Raw genomic sequence first — 5,700 nt, 5'->3', positions numbered from 1 at the left:
AGTGGGAGGCCCTGGGGGCGCGGGACCTGCGGGGCTTGATGAAGTCACTCCCTTACTCATTCTCTCATCCGTTTATTCACCTGCTCCCTCCCTCCCGCTTCACTCATTCCTTCATTCATTCATTCACCTGCGCATTCACTTCCTCCCTCATTCATTCATTCACCCCCCCATTCACTCACTTCCTTATTCACTCATTCATTCACCTGCTTATTAACTCCTTCACTACCTCTGTCCTTCACTGACCTACTCACTCATTCACTCCCTCTCTCACTCATTCATTCCCTCTCGCACTCAGTCACTCATTCATTCACCTGCTCATTAACTCACTCCCTCCATCCCTCACTGGCTCACTCATTCACTCTTTCATTCACTTACTCATTGATTCATTCATTCACCCGCTCTTTAACTCCCTCACTCCGTCTCTCCATCCCTCACTGACTCACTCATTCATTCCCTCCCTCCCTCATTCATTCATTCACTCACCCACTCCCTCACTCAGTCACTCATTCATCCTCTCATTCACCCACTCATTCACTCACACTCATTCATTCACTCATTCACTCACACACACATTCACTCATTCATCTCACCCACTCATTCACTCACTCACACACTCATTCACTCATTCACACACACATTCATTCACTCATTCACACACATTCCATCAGTCATTCACTCATTCATTCATTTCATCCTGTCATTTACCCACTCATTCCCTCACACACTCACACACTCATTCATTCATTCACTCACACACACACTCATTCATCCTCCCATTCACCCACTCATTCACTCACACATTCATTCACTCACACACATTCACTCATTCACTCATTCATTCACTCACACACTCACACTCACTCATTCACTCATTCATTCATTCATTCATCCACTCACGCACACAGTCACACATTCATTCACTCACTCATTGACTTACTCATTCACTGACTCACTCATTCTTTGACTTATCCACCCACTCACCCACCCACTCACCCACCCATTCATACACTTGTTCATTAACTTTTTCACCCACTCATTCACCCACTCACTTACTCACTCATACACTCATTCACATTCATTCATTCCTTCAGCGCCTACCATGGGCAGGCCCTGCTCTGAGAACTGCAGTCGCTTTGTCATGGGGTTTGCATATGACGGGGATACAGGGGAACGGAGGGGTGCTGAGGTGGAGGGATGCTGGGTGGGTAGTCAGGGAAGGCTTCCTTGAGGATATGGGATCTGATCTCAGGAGCCTGAACCCCAGATAGAGGGACAGCGAGGTGACAGTGCAATGCCAGGACTGGCTGGTGGGTGGGGCATGGCAGCCCCGGGGCTGGTCCGCCCCTGTTCTTGGCCAGCTAGAAGCACTTGGCCCTCACCCAGGAGGGAAACAGGTTTGGAGGCCGTGGGTCGACCTGGTGAGAGCAGCTGGATGGGCAGGAGTGGCCTTGAGGGAAGGGGCATGGGGGCGAGGTCAGCCTTTGGCCTAAGCCCCTGGGCAGACGTGACGCCACTTAGGAGATGACATCGGCTGACACAGGGGTCACAGGCTGCACACACACCACTGCCCCAGCTCCCACACAGCCAGCCTTCCAGGAGGACGGGGGACCATCTGTATTCCATGGGGGAAACAGAGGCAGGGAGGAGTATAGCGGCCTGTGCGGGGTGGAGCTGGGACTGCCAGGCAGGCAGCTGCAGTGGCCCCCCCGGGAGGGATGGTGGTGGCCGGAATCGGGCGACTGGGAGGCTCATGTCCCTGAGGGGACATGAGCAGCCAGGAGGGGGATCGCCCGGGCCTGGAGGGTGTGTTTTGGGTGGGCTGTGCCTACGATCTGAAGCTCGGGAAGGATGCTGGATGGGATGGCTTGAAGAGAGCCAGGAAAGGGGCCAGAAGACCAGGCTTGGGGCAGGAGGAAGCTCCGGGAGGTGGGACGAGCTCACATCAGCTGTGGCCACAGGAGGCTGCCACAGGCCCTCAAATGGTCCTTGCGTCCCCACTCACACTGCGCTGGGTGGGTCTGAGTGACCAAGGGCAGAGCAGAGTGATGGCAGGTCACTTTTGAGATTGGGTCATTAATGGCACGGTGGCCTCCATCGTGGCTGACAGCTGAGCCACTGCTGGTCTCCTGGCCTGAGAGTGTGTGCGATGATGTCAGCTGCTTTCAGCTGCTGAGTCCTTGGGTCACTTATTGCGAGTGATAGATGATGAATGTGTGTGGCACAGGCCGCCCCTGGAGTCAGAATTCTGCAGCTCTGCTGCTGGCCGGGTTCATCGCAAGCCTGGGAGGCTGCCCGAGTCGCCTCCACGCTCATCTGAGTGGTCGTGGGCAGGAGGCCTCAGTCCTGGCCACAGGGGCCCCACCAGGTGACTTCCCCCAGAGATGAGGGGATCACAGAGCTGGGGGCCGGGCTGCTGGCCTCGTGACCATGACAGCAGTGGGTCCCTGAGGCTGCCTGATGTTCGCCTGTTTTTCTGGGCTGTTCCAGGCCTGGATTTGTGTCTCATGACTCCAGTCCCTTCGGGTCCTTAGCGAGTTGGGTCCTAGTCTGCTCAGGCTGCTGTAACAGAATTCAGAGACCGGGTCATTTGTGAACAATGGACATTTCTTTCTTGCGGTTCTGGAGGCTGAGAAGTCCAAGGTCAATGTGCTGGAGGTCTCGTGTCTGGGGAGGGTGGCTCTCAGCTTCCACAATGGCGCTTTGAGCACTGTGTGACCCCATGGCGGGAGGCAGGAGAGCAAAAGGGAGACAAGGTATGAAGCCTCTTATACACGCCTTAATCCCACTCACAGGGGACGCGCCCTCATGACCCAATTACCCTGAAGGGCCCCGCCTCTTAATACGCTCGACTGGGGATTCAGTTCCAACGGGGGTGTGGGGGGACACGATGTTCAGACCAAGGCAGCAGGCACCCTCCCTCTCAGGTCGCTCTCTTTTTTTGTTTTTGTTTTTGTTTTTTTTTTTTTTTTTGAGACAGAGTCTCGCTCTGTCGCCCAGGCTGGAGTGCAATGGCGTGATCTCGGCTCCCTGCAACCTCTGCCTCCTGGGTTCAAGCGATTCTCTTGCCTCAGTCTCCTGAGTAGCTGGGATTACAGGCGCCCACCACCATGCCCAGCTAACTTTTTGTATTTTTAGTAGAGACTGGGTTTCGCCGTGTTGGCCAAGCTGGTCTCGAACTCCTGACTTCAGGTGATTTGCTTGCGTCAGCCTCCCAAAATGCTGGGGTTACAGGTGTGAGCCACCGTGCCCGTCCAAGTCCAAGTTTCCAGCAAGAAATAGAGCGAACTGCTCTGGTTTCTCACAGATGCTCAGGCAGACAATTAAGCCCAGAGTCCCTGGAGTGCACAGTCGCCCAGACAGTGGGATCCACGCTTACCACTAGTCTCCAGTTTGAATTAGCAAAATCGTGATAATCTTGGGGTGTGGCAGGTTTTTACTTTTCTCCCTGGAGTCAGCTGGGATCTCACTGCAGTTGTGGGGTTAGAGGCAACCAGGGATGATGGGCCTGGATCTCAAGGGGAATCAGCCTCCTGCCGCAGGCAGGTGCTTCAGGCGAGGTCTCCCAGGGTGGAAGCTGCCTCAGATAGGCAGGAGGGCAGCTTCTGCTGGCAAGCAAGGCTGACTGGGACTCCCTGGGCAGGGGGTCAGGGTTACCCCTCAGCTCCTTCCAACCCCACTTCCCCCTGCCCTGCCCTAAGGTTCACACAGGTTACCTGGGGAGGCGAGAATTTAATTTCCATTGTAATCCTCCGAGCCGCAGGGTAAAACTTGGGAAATCATTTTCAGATGCCGCGGTTTTGCTACCAGAAGATTTTCTTTGCTGGTCCTCTTTGTTTTCTGACTTTCTCCCTCTGACTTGAACTGAGACTGCAGGGCTCTTGTGTGTGATTTTAAAGATGTCATCTTTCCCCTGCTGTCGGAAATTGCCAGTCTGTCCCTGGTCCTTACAGGCAGCAGGGGGCATTCCTTCTGAGGCTCCGAGGCAGAAGGCGGCCCATGCCTCCCCCTGGCCCCGGTGATGGTGGGCAGCCTTCGGTGTCCCTTGGTTTGTGGAAACATCACCCTGTTCTCTGCCTTCATCTTTCCAGCGTGTTCTCTCCTGTTATGACTGTGTCCAAATGTTACCTTTTTATAAGGACAATATAGGTTATATGGAGGAACTGCCCCAGCACCACCTACCTTAACTAATTACATCTGCAGTGACGCCATCTCCAACTGAGGTCCCGTTCTGCAGCGCTAGGGGGCAGGACTTCAGCCTGTGAGTTTTGGGGAGGCACAATCCGCCCTTAACACAGCAACGAGGTCAGCACCTAAGCTTTGCCCCGGAAAAGAGGAACCCCTCTGGGCATTTCAAGAAGGGAGGTATTTAATACAAGGATTAAGTCCTTCAAAAATCATTCAGAGTTGGAGGAATGAAGGCCGGGGGGTCCCATCCCTGGATCTTGGGAACATGGTGAGTGTTTGGAGTCCGGAGGTTGCAGGGACCACAGGAAACCCTTGGTGATGGCCACAGCTGCCCCCAGCACCAGTGTGAAAATGCCCACCCGCCACGGCAAGACCTCACGTGGGCCAGAGCCAGGAACAAGGACACGGATTCGACTCCTCTCCCACTGCCCCATCTCACGAGAGCCCTTCCTGCTGGGAACACTCGCCCGGGATCCCTCAGCAGGCAGCGTGGGGCCAAGCTGCCCACAGCCCGCCTGGAACACGAGATGGGAAGGCTGGGGGGGGGGTCCAGGAAGGTTCCAATTAGGAGGTGACATTTGGGGTGGCCTTCAAATCACACACAAACGGGGAGGCAGCCGGGGAGATGTGGTTCCTGTGAGGCCAATGATGTCAACATGACATCATCATCCAATTGTTCTCTCCGCCCAGGTGTCCACCAGCCTCTGGCGGTGGTGCTGGTGGCTCCACTCCACCGAGGTGGCCCCAGGCCTTCTGCGTGCAGGAACGGACCAATGCAGTCACCAATGGAGGAAGGCCTCCCACTCTCTGTCCCTCATCTCCTCTTCCCTGACCACCTGGCCAGCTTCCTCCTAGGGCCGGAGGGCCCGCAGGTGGAGAGGGCAGCCCTCCTTCTCCGCCTTCCAATCCCAGCCTAGTCAGCTGCAGCCAGGGCAGGTAAAGACTTGTGGTTACCAGGCCTGGGAGTAGCACCCATGCCTGAGCCCATGCCTAGTCGGGAGGGAGGGAAGGTGGGGCCGAGAAGCGTGGAGGGAGGGAAAGGGTCTTTCGCTGTGTCGCAGGTGACCTGCCTGAGCTGCGTGCTGACGCCTGGCTTGGGCCAGGAGACCCTGGGATCATGAAGTGGGGACTGCACCTGTCCTCGCAGGTGCCCCGCATCGGTGGGGCCCAGGCGAAGTGGGGGAGCTGCCACCTTCTCCACGCTCCTAGTGGGATCTTCAGGGTCAGACTAAGCAGTGGTGACGCAGGGAGCAGAGAAAATGATGAGCCTGAGGAACATTCTGGAAGAAGTCAAAAGAAGCAAATCCCCAAGGCATGGGCGGGAGCCCGGGAAGTGCTGGTGCCGCACAGAAGTGCGGGGTTGGCGGGACCCGCGGCTGCAGACACTCCCTGGGGCGTGGCAGTGGGCGGCCTGGGGAAGAGGTGTCCCTGGAGGGGCTGGCGCCGGCGCCGGGGAGGACGGGGCTGCTCCCAGACGAGGCCCCGGGTGGCCCAGAGGGAAGATCCTGCCTGGTG

This window comes from Colobus angolensis, unplaced genomic scaffold, assembly GCF_000951035.1.
Source record: "Colobus angolensis palliatus isolate OR3802 unplaced genomic scaffold, Cang.pa_1.0 Scaffold1, whole genome shotgun sequence".
NCBI classification, from domain to species: Eukaryota; Metazoa; Chordata; class Mammalia; order Primates; family Cercopithecidae; genus Colobus; species Colobus angolensis.
This window is presented reverse-complemented; position numbering follows the sequence as displayed.